We start from the raw sequence: 13,835 nt of genomic DNA on the forward strand, positions 1-13,835 counted from the left end.
CTGAAACCCAAAAATTCCAATTACTGATGCTAATATCTCTGACATTGGTCATTAAGCAATATTTTTCTAGATATGTCTCCTTTGGCAAAGGAAACAAAAGCAAAATTAAACTATTGGAAGTACATCCCTAGAAAACTTTTGTGCAGTGAAGGAAACCATTAATGAAACAAAAAGCAACTTGCTGAATGGAAAGAAGACATTTGCAAATGACATATGTGATAAGGGGTTAGTATCTAAAATATATAAAGAATTTATATAACTCAACACCTAAAAATGAAATGGAAATGCTACCTTGTGGATTAGATATGAGCAGGGCCAGAGGGCACAGGTACACTAAAAACCTCATGTAATTTATAATTCAGCTTTTATGGGACTTGTGATGATATGATTCATGTCTTTAAATTCCAGGAGCAGTTTCTCTAGGATCCTAGAGGGCCTCTTCTGGCGGAAATTTGAAGGAGAACAAAAGTGGCCCTAACCACAGCACTTCCCCCTGCAAATAATCCAAGGATAGAGCTGATCTTCCTAATTTCTCTCCTCATTATGAATTTTAGAGCCTCACCCTCAGCTCCTCCACATGGATTATTGGTGGTAAGACTCAGACCCTGATCTGTGAGGGTTCTGAGCCCTTGGTTCACCCTGCCATAGCTGTTACACTTGCCCATTTACTATCAAAATAGGTCAAGTTGTATCAGGAGCCACCCAGGTAGGATTGAAACAGATTCCTTTTGATGCTTCTAGGATATGGTTAGCTTCTATGGATATTCTATAGCTCTTTACTTATTCAACAACCGCCTCAACTTTTTTTTTTTAATTTTATTTTTATTTATTTATTTATTTATTTTTAAACTGCCTCAACTTTTCAAATTTTTTTTTTTTATTATTTATTCATGATAGTCATAAAGAGAGGAGAGAGAGGCAGAGACACAGGCAGAGGGAGAAGCGGGCTCCATGCCAGGAGCCCGACGTGGGACTCGATCCCGGAACTCCGGGATCGCGCCCGGGCCAAAGGCAGGCGCCAAACCGCTGAGCCACCCAGGGATCCCCTAAACTGCCTCAACTTTTAAGCAAAGATTATGCTCTTCTCAAGGAAGCCAATGTCTGAGTAGAATTGATCTAGTCATTTCTGTCCAAAGTAAGACCACTCTTACTGGTTCTTCTAATGAGTTATTTCCTTCAGAACTCCTCATCGAGTTGGCAATTTGTCTGTCATGTTTCATAATTTGTCAATCCTCTGCCAAATTTTATCTCTTCCTTTTGTCTTTTACAGATGTTACCTCCCCTCCTCCAACAATTTCTTTCTTCTAATTCCGTTTCTCTGTCTGCTTCTCAGGGAACCTAACGGACCTGCAGAAAGAGGTAGGTTTGGTTAGAGAAAGTGGACACATGGTATAAAGACCTTTGTACCACTTGTGGTAGTGGCTTTACATGTCCAAAAATTATTTCTTCTCTCTTTAAGAGGTAGAGCCTTGTTCCCCTTTCCTTGAGTTTGGGATGGACTTATTTCAAATGAATAGAATAAAAGAAAAGTAATGATGTGCAACTTTGGAGACTAGCTTATGAAAGGCACTATACTTATCTACTGCTTCTCTCTTGTACCACTCTTTCTGAAGGAAGCCAGCTGCCATATCCTGAGGACACAGGAAACAGTGGAGAGTCCCATGTGGTGAGGAAAAAAGGCTCTCTGCCAACAGCCATGTGAATGCATTATCTAGACTTCAACCCTAAGCAACAAGTTTATTGCAATCTCTTGAGGGACTCTTAGAACCAGGTGCTTTTGCTTTTCTAAACATAAGCTGATGCAAGATAATAAATGTTTGTTGTTTTAAGATGCCAAATATTGGAGGACTTTGTTACATAGCAATAGATTACCCCTATAGTTGTAAATCACCATCTAAAAGTAGCCACTATTGAAGAAGCACTAGACAGACAAAATGTCAACCCACTTGTCATCAATCAGCCTCTGTCATCAGCCACTCCAATGCTAGTAAAAAGACTACAGGAATAGAGAAGCCATGGGCACAGAGATGAAAGCCATTCATGGTTCCCACAACATGAACCCCCAATCACCAAGGTTTATCTACCTAGTTACTGCTGCTCCTGGAAGTCCAAACTGAGAGCAGTGGAAAACAACACAGAAACATTCTATGAGGAAACTAACCAGCCAGTTGGTAAGATAGCAACATTAGATGCTTTTCAGGGTCTAAGTTTAGAGATTATCCCTGTTATCATTCTGTTATTGATTTTTTTTTGTTTACGGTTAGAAAAGAAGCTATTAAATTTCAATGATTTCCAATTTATTAAGGTTTGTTTATTGCATGGGTTATGGTCTATCTTGATATGCGTTCCACGTGAGCTTGAGAAGAATGTATATTTTGCTATTGTTAGGTAAAGTAGTCTATAATGTAAATTAGATCACAATGTTTTTTATGCTTTTGAGTTCTCCTATTTCTTTGCTGATTTTCTGTCCACATTTTTGCATCAGCTTTTAATAAAGAGGTGCTGAAGTGCCTAACCATAATTACAGCCTTGTCTATTTATCTTTTCAGTTTTATCAGCTTTTGCTTTACTTCTCTGGCAGCCCTAACTTTTGGTATATATACATTAAAGATTGTCTGTATTTTTATTTCTGGTATGTATGTATAATGTTTCTCTCTCAGGGACTTGACTTTGCTTTGAAGTCAAATTTAAATAATATTAACATAACCATTTCTGTTTTCCTTTAAAGTAATGTTTGCATTATATATCCTTTTACATTTTGCTTTCAATCTGCCTACATTGTTATGAAGAAAGAGTATATAATTAGGCCATGATTTTAGATTCAGTTTATGAACCTCAGTCTTTTAGTTGACAAATTTTGTCTATTTATATTTATTATAATTATTAATACATTAGGGTGTAAGTCTGCCATTATAGCTTTTATTTTATGTTTGTTATTTCTGTTTTCTTATTTTCTGTCTTGGTGTGGGTTATAATTCCATTTTAACTATAGCATTATTTTTTTGTTTAGATTATTATGTTTTTAGTTCTAAAATTTCCATTTGGTTCATTATGTTTTCTACTTCTTTACTGAGACTTTTTATTTTCTTTCCTGAGGGCTTTTGTTCTTTCAATTATTTCAAGGATGTTTGTAATTGCTCAATGAAGCATTTTTATTATAGCTTTATTATTATTTGTCAGATAATTTTAACATTTCTTTCATCTTGGTGTTGGCATTTACTGATTGGTATTACTATTTTTTTCATTCAGTTTGAGATCTTTCTGGTTCTGGCTATGAGAGTAATTTTTTAAAAATTGAAATCCAGAAATCTGCATATTATGTTAAGAAATTCTGGGTCTTATATAACCCTTCTGTGTTAGGTGGCTTCCTCTGATATTACTGCATGGGAAAGAGGTGGGTATATTATTACTCTCAGGTGGGTAGAAGTTTAGATTATTCACTCAACCCTGTTGACATCCAAGAGTGGTGTGTACCTTTCTGGCTGAGAGAAAAAGAATGTCTTGTTGCTCTGGTGTCATTTTTACTAACACTATAGCAGTGGGAGTGGCCTCATTACTTCTGGGCAGTGGCAAACATTCTAACTTTTCTGTAAGGCTTGTTTGAAACCATCTCAGGGGGAAGGGATGACCCTTCACAACTGCTGAACATAGAAATATAGGCTCCCCATATAGTCTCCATTGGCAATATGGGGAAAGAGCCTGGTACCACCCAGTGGCTATAAATCCTAGTTCCCTGTGTAGCCTTCTCTGACAATATCCCAGCAGGAAAGTTAGGGTGACTTGTTCGGCCTGATGGAATGAAAGTCTAGGCTCCCCACTTGACTTTTGCTGGAATTGGTAGAAGTGGGACCACAGTCTTTTTTCCATGGTATTTGGCTAGAGTTGAGGGGTTGTTTGAAAGTTTTCTGTCTTGCTAGGTTGCTTCTTTCCTGGTCTTTTGGCTAAACGGGGCAGGCTTTTGCTGGAGCTCTGTTCATCTGCATCCACTGACACTTCTGAGCTACTGTTTTTTTTCACTTCCAAGTCTGGGATATATGATGGCAAACAAAACAAAACCAAAACAAAACAAAACACCCAAGGAACTTAATTATTGTGTCATTTCTTGAATCCTGAGTACACTAGCCAGTCTGCTTTCTTCTATCTTTCAGAGTCTCTTTATGTTTGTTTTACATAAAATGCCCAGGGTTTTAAGTTGTAATTACCAGCAGGAATAGGAGAAAGTATGTGTACTCCATTTTCCCCAAACAGGTCCCAGGAATATTTTCATATTTTTAAGTGATTTAAAAAAAAAACAATAGAAGAATAGAATTTCATGATACATGAGAATTATAAGAAATTTAAAATTTAGTGTCTAAAGTTTTGTCTATAGCTGCTTTTGTGCTACACTGGCTAAGTTTGAGTAGCTGCATCAGAGACTATATGGTTCACAAACTATAAAATATTTACTATCTGATCCTTTATAGAAATTTGCTGACCCTTGGATCACCTAATGGAACAAATTACTAGTATTTCACTAACAGAAATGATTAGAGTACTTCCTCAGACAAAAATAATAGAAAGGGATGTGTAAATTCAGATAGACTCTACTCATTTTTATGTTCTGGTGAATACAGTTTTTGTTTAATGCTGGTCAGGAAAGATGATGTTACTACAGAAGGTTTCCTGCACTCCTACCACCTAGCATCCATATTTTTTACAACAATCTTTTTAAAAAATATTTTATTTATTTATTCATGAGAGACATACAGACTGAAAGAGAGAGGCAGAGACACAGGCAGAGGGAGAAGCAGGCTCCATGCAGGGAGGTGGGACTCTATCCTGGGTCTCCAGGACCACCCTGGACCGAAGGTGGCGCTAAACTGCTGAGCCACCCTGGCTGCCCCAACAATCTTTTTTTTTTAAAAAGATTTTTGTTATTTATTCATAAGAGAGACAGAGACACAGGCAGAGGAAGAAGCAGGCTCCCTGCGGGGAGCCCGATGCCAGACTCTATCTTAGGACGCCGGGATCATGCCCTGAGCCAAAGGCAGATGCTCAACCACTGAGCCAACTAGGCCTCCCTTTTACAACAATCCTTATCTCATCAATTCTAAGAAGTACTTTTCTTTGCATTTGAACATCTCTGATGTGACTTACAATTAGTATCTTGTCATAATTTAATTGGCTGTATTTTTTCTTTGTTAGTCGTGAATAAAATAAAGGTATACCTTACAACTGATGAGATCTTAGATTTACTGAAATATGCAAATAATCTGGAACAATTACAAATAAATCCTTGTGCAGTTAAGAAAACATACTCTTGAATTTAAGCCAAAAGCTACTCAGGTTATACGGAATGAGTTTTCCTTAAACATTTATCTCAGAGTCACTTTTTAAATTCTCCTTGGTACAAAACATCTTTCACCTATAATTTTTTCCTAATTAGATGTTTTCCTAGCAGAGTCTGGTACAAATATTCTTATATATTTTTTTCTACTGTCAAAATGTTTTCCAAGAAGTTTGAATGTTTCCAAAAACATTTTTTTTATTATGACTGTACACATTTTTTGTGTATTTGTAACTTCTGTTGTCATGTTGTAATTGTATAACCAAGGTTGTCACTGTTGTAATGTTGACCAATTCTTATCCTAGGAGTCATAAATAGTAAGTCCAAAACTAATTTGGAAAGGCATGATGTAAGGAAAAAAAAAACCCAATGGTACGATTTCCCACTTATCTAACCTTTCAAGGGCACTTAGCAGTTAGAAGAACATTATGAGTACAGACAGATTTCATGATTAGAAGGTTCATTAGTAAGAAGGTACAGAATACTAATCACAAGACTTTCATTTGCACTGACAAGGTCTGACCTAGCTAGCATTCATCAGTGACAGTAGAATTGCTCCCTGGTGGTATCAACCACAGGCGAGGCGGGGAAAACATGTTCTTCATGGAGGAATTCATCAAAAGTGAGCAGAGCTGTATCACACACCATTGCTTCAGGAACTCCCCCGAGAGTAGCCAGCGTCTTATCTGAGTCAGTTTGTTTGGTCTATAAAATGCAAAGTGCTCAGAGGAAGTTTGCATGTGAAAGAAAAACAGTTTGAACTTTGGAACTCTGGACAAACAACCATCACATGAATCTGTACCTTAAATAATCTCATTGACCATGAGTAGGTGCTTTAGTCAATATGAAATCTCTAGGCACAGGAGTATACTTTGTGCTTAACCCTGGAGTCATTAGAAGTGTTATAAACTCTTACAAGCATTTCCATTTTAAAGTACTGTGACACCAAAACAATTACTACATTAATATCAATCAAAATTGCATATTTTAAGTCAGGGAGTATATTTTCATATTTTAATTAGAAACATGGATTTAATGGCTCTTTTCCCAAAAGTCACAACTTTCAACAGAATATGTCCTTATCATGTAAAAGCATTTCATGAATAATGATGAAGTTCTCACAGCTGTGTTTGGTGCTGTGAAGGACAAAACTGAGCACTGCTAGTATTTCCATCTACAAGGAGCTTACTCTTAATTTGTTATAAAATTAGCAAATGAAATGATTAGAAATAATAACTAAATATAACTGAGTGGGAAGTACCCAAGCTCTGGTGCTTTTGAATCTGACTCCCCTGGGCCTCAGTTTCCTTATCTATAAAGTAAGACCATATTACCTAACATACAGAGTTGGGATAAGTGTTAGGTAAATGGCGATTACTGTAAACAACTCCAAATCATACAGTAAATATCTCAAACACAGGCTTACCTCATTTCATTGTACTTTAGTTTATTCTGCTTTACAGATACTGCCTTTTTTAAAAAAAAATATTTTATTTATTTATTCATGAGAGACACAGTGAGAAGCAGAGACACCGGCAGAGGGAGAAGCAGGCTCCATGCAGGGAGCACAATGTGGGACTCGATCCCAGGACCCTGGGATCACTCCCTGAGCCAAAGGCAGATGGTCAACCGCTGAGCCACCCAGGCATCCCACTGCCCTTTTTTTTTTTTTTTTTAAACAAACTGACGGTTGTGCAAACCCTGTGTTTAGCAAGTCTATCAGCATTTTTCCAACAGTGTTTTCTCCCTTCATGTCTCTCTGTCACATTTTGGTAATTCTTGCAAATATTTCAAACATTTTCATTATTAATGTATCTGTGATTAGTGATCTCTGATGTTACTATTATAATTGTTTTGGGGCACCACAAATCACACCCCATATAAGATGATGAGATTAATAAATGTGTGTGTTCTGACTACACCACTAGGCATTACCCCATTTCTTCCCCTCTCCTCAAGGCCTCCCTATTCCCTGAGCTACAACAATACTGAATTTAGGCCAATTAATAACCCCACAATGGCCTCTGAGGTTTCAGGTGAAAAGGAGAGTCACACATCTCTCACTTTAAATCAAAAGCTACAAATAATTAAGCTTAGTGAGGAAGCCATGTCAAGAGCTGAGATAGGCTGAAAGCTACGTCTTTTTGCAGAAAACAGTTAACTAAGCTGTAAATGCAAAGGAAAAGTTCTTGAAGGAAATTACAAGTGCTGCTTCAGTGAACACACAAATGACAGAAAGTGTAACAGCCTTATTGCCAATGTGGAGAACGTTTTAGTGCTTTAGTAGAGGATCAAACCAGCTACACATTCTCTTTTGCCAAAGCCTAATCCAGAGCAAGCCCCTACCTCTCCTTCAATTCTGTGATGGCTGGGAGAGGTCAAGAGGCTGCAGAAAAAATGTCTGAAGCTAGCAGAGGTTGGGGCATGAGGTTTAAGAAAAGAAGCCAACTCCCTGACACGAAGTTCCCAGATGAAGCAGCAAGTGCTCATGTAGAAGCTGCAGCAAGTTACCCACCCGGTCCAGCTAAGAGACTTAATGACGATCGCTACTCTAAGCAACAGATTTTCAATGTAGGAGAAACAGTCTCCTATTGGAAGATGACACATCTAGGACTTTCATGACTAGAGAGGAGAAATCAATGCCTGGCTTCAAAGCTTCAAAGGATAAGCTGACTCTTGTTAGGGCTAATGCAGCTGGTGACTTTCTCTTAAAGCCAATGCTCATTTACCATTGGGACCCTTATGAATTATGCTTCATCTATGGGCTCTATGAATGGAACAATGAAGCCTAAATGACAGCATGTCTGTTTACAACATGGTTTACTGAATATTTTAAGCTCACTGTTGAGACCTGCTGTTCAGAAAAAAATTCCTTGTAAAAGATTACTGCTCATCGACAATGTACTTGGTCACCCAAAAGCTGTGCTGGAGATGTACAATGTTGTTTTCACGCGTGCCAACACAACATCCATTCTGCAGCATATGGATCAAGAGTTATGTTGACTTTTAAGTCTTATTATTTAAGAAACACATTTCATAAGACTATAGCTGTTATAAATAGTGATTCTTCTGATGGATCTGGGCAACATGTTCTGGAAAGGGTTCACTTTTCTAGGTGCTATTAAGAATATTTGTGATTCATGGAAAGAGGCCCAAATGGCAACATTAACGGGAGTTTGGGAAAAGTTGATTCTGACCCTCATGGATGACTTTGAGGGGTTTAGGACTTCAGTGGAGGAAGTAACCATAGATGTGGTGGGAATAGCAAGAGAACTAGAATTAGCAGTGGAGCCCAAAGACACGACTGGATTGGTGCTTCCCTCTGATAAAACTTAAACAGATGAGGAGTTGCTTTTTATGGATGAATGGAGAAAGTAGTTTCTTGAGATAGAAACTGCTCCTGGTGAAGAAGCTGTGAAGATTGTTGAAATGACAAAAAATATTTTAAATATCATGTAAACTTAGTTGATAAAGCAGCAGCAGGGTTTGAGAGAACTAACTTCAATTTGAAAAAAGTTCTTTAATGGGTAAAATGCCATCAAACAGCATTGCATGCTACGGAGAAATCACTCATGAAAGGAATTGATTGCTGTGGCAGTCTTCATGGTTGCCTTATTTTGAGAAACTGTCACTGCCTGCCTTTTCAGCACCACCACCCTGGTCAGTCAGGAGCCATCCACACTGAAGCAAGATCCTCCACCAGCAAAAAGATTATGACGCGCTGAAAGCTCAGAAAATGATAAGCATTTTTTTTTTAGTAATAAAGCATTTTAAAAATAAAAGCATGCACTGTTTTTTTTTAAAAGACATATTCCTACTGCACTTGATAGGCTATAGCAGTGTGTAAACATAACTTTTATCTGCACTGAGAAACCAAGAAATTCCTTTGACTTATTTTATTGTGATATTCAATTTATTGCAATGGTCTGAAATTAAACCTGCAATATCTCCGAAGTATGTCTTCAAAGGAAGACAGGAAAACACCAAAAGAGAAAAAAAGAGATCAATGAGATGAGTGAAGGATGAGTGTACTGGAGTCAAGAATAGGTTAAATGCACATTAGCAAATCTATGTCTTGTCCTGATTCACTGTTGTAAAGCATGAGCAGAGGCTAGAAATACCATCTGGATTGTTGTGAAACGTTTAAAAGCAGTGGCCCCTCTCTGCTTTTATTCATTTCCTCCATCATGGTTTAAGTATAAAGCACTGTGAATGAAGGTAGTTGTCAGGGTTAGCTGCAGGGGTGTGGGTGTTTTTCTTTATTATTATTTTTGAGGGGGAGAGGTAGTTTTATTTTAATTTTATGGGCTCTTTTCCCCCTTTTTATGGTGATCTAATTGCATCGGTTAAAAGCAGCTAACCATTTCCTTAGAATATGCTCTCTAGCCAAGTCTAAGTTTATTTAGACGCTGTAGATGGACAAGCTTGATTGTTTGAAAGAAAATGGGAACATTAAACAAACATCACAGCCCTCACTCATAACATTGTGACTTTGCTGTCAAGTGTAGAATCCTTCCTTCAAGAAAAAGCTTGTGACCATTTTGTATGACTTGTCTGGAAACTTCTGTAAATCTTATGTTTTAGTAAAATATTTTTTGTTATTCTAAAAAAAAAAAAAGAATAGGGCTGGGCCTTAGACAGTTTCTATTTCATATGCTCATAAAATTATTGTCTTATATTGGAAATTTTCTGAAAATTTAAAATAATAAAATAAAATAAATGGTGAAAAAAATAGCTGAAGATTAAATTATGATGCCATTAACATTGATTATATGTCTATAAATTTATGAAATACACACAGAGGGGTAAATTTTAACTTTAATTTGAATTTTATTATTGATTGAAATGTCTTTGCAATGATTAAACTCAGGTACAGAATTAAAATAAAATGTTACTTTCTAAACAAAATATAATTAAATACCACAGATTTCAGAATAAATCATGAAGCTTTTTCTTAATTTTTAAGGAAATACTATAATCATAAATTTAAAAATGGTAAGCATAAAAAGATATGTTATGAATAATCTCCAACTCATTCCTGTCCCTTAGCCACTCAGGTATTCTTCCTAAAGTGAGTTATTAGTTTTTCTTTTTAATTCTTTTGATGATATTTTATGCATAGATAAATGGACACATGTAATTATAATTGTTTTTGTAATGCAAATGTTACATATGTACTATATATGCACCATTTTTCACATTACAATTTTGCAATAGCCTTTGGAGAATTTTATGAAGCTCAAGTTCATATACTTTGTTCTTTTTTAAACAACTGTTTAGTACTCTATTAAATATTTAGACCATATATTTTAACCAGTCTCCTATATGTTCCTTTTGATAGACATATGGGTTTTCCCCAATATTTTATAATTACAAGGAAGTCATGAATAATCTTGTAGATGAAATTTTCCAATTAGGAAAGGTTGATGCAGTTATTCATTTGTGAATGGTGCTTTTATAGACTCTTGAAATTTCTGAGTGAAGACCAGGGACTATAGTTAGATAGCAGAGGGATATAAACTATAGAGTTCTCTGAATGCTGTGGAATGACCATTAATAATATTCAATAATAATATTGAACTATTGAAATTAATGAATAGTGTTTAGGGAAGATGAGTGTTCCTAGTATGAGGTCTCCTATTCTGGCACTCTGGAGAGGAGAACTCTGAACTAAAGATTTCTTCACAAGAACTAAAGAAATCTTCACAAGATTTCCAGATAGAATAAAGCTAGTGGTGTGAAAGGTCTAGACTGTCAAAATGCCTATGTTATAGAAAACAAATGTTGCAGAAAGGAACAGGTAAGAAATCAGGATCTAAATTCTGGGAGATTAATTCAGTTGTGAGGAACTGGCTAATACTCTGACATTCTAAGTAGTAGGTAAAAAGTCCAGAGTGGGAAAACCCATCAAGAGTGAAGTTAGAAAAAGTAACTGGTATATTTTACTCCTAGGCAATGAGCTATGAGATCTTTTCTCTATGTATATGCTGTTCTGAATTTGGGTGGCCCATATTTACAGCTAAGATGTCGAGTTACAATCAGTATCTACACATAGCTTGCATTTCCATCTTTCCAGAGGACAAATATCCATCTTTGGCTTCTTTCTCAGCTTGGTACAGTTCTAGTATGCTGGGTTTCCATAGTCTTTGGGGCAAGGGTTTTCAGGTAAAGTTTCTGTGCTCTTAACAACCTCAGTTTAAAAAAAAAGGGAAATCCTAACAGAAAACTAGAAGGCAATTAGGAATCTGGTGGAACAGCAGCCAGGAAGTTTGGCCTTAAATTATTAAAGTTTTAGGATTCCTTATTATGTGCCATGTTAACATATTAAACATTTTACAATATATTTAATTCTTATAATCATAAGTGAGTACTAATATGATTTAAAGATGAGACAAAGATTTAGTAACTTTCTCTAGATTACACAAAAAGACATAGAGCTAGTGTCAAAAGCAGAGCAGTCTGGCCCCAGAGCTCACATGTTTAAAACTAAGGAAAACAACCACTTGTGTACCTAAATTTAGGCAGGAACCTGGAGCTCCATGTTTCAGCAACATTTCCTACACCAGAGATTGAATGTAGTAGCAGCAGATCAGCTCTGGATCTCACTACACAGTGGGCAGGGGGAGAGAAAACTTCCAAAGTATAGATAAACTTAGCTTTCATTGCTTATTGTTAATTAGAGACTAAGGCTACATTGAAGGAAGGCCGGAGGAGCCAGGGATAGAGCTCTTTTCAGGGGCAAAAGGAAAAATTGGGGTAAAAAGTAAAATGGACTTGTTAGCATTAACTGTTCAGCAGTGCATCTCTCTCATCTCTCATCTACTTCTCTATGTATGTATGCATGTATGTATCTACCCTCTATTTCTCTGTTAAAATACGTGGTCAGTGAGGGTAATGACTGTCTTGCCTTGTATACTATTGTATATTTGATGCCTAATCCAGGACTTTGCACAGAGAAACTATTTCTTGAGTGAACAGGTCAATGTTACTCCATTTGTCATTGAGGTAATTTCAACTTTGTGCCTACAGTTTTATGGAGAAGACTGATATTAATAAAACAATAGCACAAACAAATGCAAAAGCACATCTCTCATTCGTGGTACAAAGGGAAAGAATGTTGTTCCTGGTATTTAAAGAATGAATATAAAAAGGGGGCTTTATGTTGATGTTATGGGTTGAATTGTTTTCCCAAATTCATATGTTGAAGTCCTAACCTCCAATGCTTCAGAACTTGACCTTATTTGGAAATAGGATCCTTGCAGATTTAATTAGTTAAGACGAGGTCATACTGGAGTAGGCTAGGCCCCTAATCCAATAGGATCGGTATTGTTACAAAAGGGGGAGATTTAGAAACAGACACACAAAAGGGAGAAAGCAATATAAAGATGAAGGTAGAGATTGGGGTCATGCGGCAGAAATCCAGGCACGGCAAAAATTGCCAACCAACCACCAGAAGTTAGGAGAAAGTATAGAATAGATTCTTCCCTCATGGCCCCCAGAAGGAACCAATCCTGTCAACACCCTGATCTTGCTCTTGTAGCCTCCAGAACAATACATTTCTGTTGTTTCAGCTACTCGTCTGTGCTAGTTTTTTATGGTAGACCCACAAATATAATAGGCCATGAAAGCCTTCCTGAGGAAATAATACTTGGTGATGGCAGTGAGCACTGAAGGGTGATATACAGGAACATTTATAGACAGAGAGAATGTGCAAAGGCCTTGTAGTAGGAAGAAAGCCTATATGACTTATCCTTGGCCATATAGATTACCACTACTTTTCCTCAGGTTTTCATTTGTTTTTCAATTGGTTCAAATATAAAATGTTTCTTTATAGCATTTGTTTTGGTATTAGTGGTAGAAAGTTCTTCACCATTCCAGAATGATGTCATTGAACCTATATTCTGTTATGCATTATTTATTGTTTTACCTTTTTCGTTTAAATCATTCTTCCAGGGGCACTTGCGTGGCTCAGTCGGTTAAGCATCTACCTTTGGCTCAGGTCATGATCTCTGGGTCCTGGAATCAAGCACAATGTCGGGCTCCCTGCTCCATGCGGAGTCTGCTTCTCCCTCTTCCCCTGCCACTCCCTCTGCTTGTCCTCTGTCTTTCTCCGTCAAATAAATAAAATCTTAAAAAAAAAATAAATCATTCTTCAATTAGAAATTTATTTTGGGGATCCCTGGGTGGCGCAGCGGTTTGGCGCCTGCCTTTGGCCCAGGGCGCGATCCTGGAGACCCAGGATCGAATCCCACATCGGGCTCCCGGTGCATGGAGCCTGCTTCTCCCTCTGCCTGTGTCTCTGCCTCTCTCTCTCTCTCTGTGACTATCATGAATAAATAAATAAAATCTTTAAAAAAAAAAAAAAAAAAGAAATTTATTTTGATGCATAGTGGTAAGCAGGGAAAAATCTTTTGAAAACTATTTTCAATTCTCCTGTGACATTTTCTTACGCTGTCCCCATTATTCAGTCAATTTCTCTCATTGTTTAGTTCTTGTTTAATAAAGCAAA

General features: G+C 36.9%; 2 long non-coding RNA genes across 2 annotated transcripts in view; one reads left to right on the forward strand and one right to left on the reverse strand.

Annotated features, from left to right (window-relative positions):
* Positions 1-229: 229 nt before the first annotated feature.
* On the forward strand, positions 230-2,491 carry LOC144315282 (uncharacterized). Its single transcript, XR_013381026.1, has 3 exons — positions 230-591; positions 1,271-1,359; positions 1,614-2,491. It is a non-coding gene; the product is annotated as an uncharacterized LOC144315282 (long non-coding RNA).
* Positions 2,492-10,181: 7,690 nt separating this feature from the next.
* Positions 10,182-13,835, reverse strand: part of LOC144316442 (uncharacterized) — a 41,344-nt gene continuing 37,690 nt past the window's right edge. Inside the window, exon 3 of the long non-coding RNA XR_013382390.1 lies at positions 10,182-13,454. This is a non-coding gene — a long non-coding RNA (uncharacterized LOC144316442). The remainder of the gene's footprint in view (positions 13,455-13,835) is intronic.

Source organism: Canis aureus, chromosome 6 (assembly GCF_053574225.1).
Source record: "Canis aureus isolate CA01 chromosome 6, VMU_Caureus_v.1.0, whole genome shotgun sequence".
Lineage (NCBI taxonomy): Eukaryota > Metazoa > Chordata > Mammalia > Carnivora > Canidae > Canis > Canis aureus.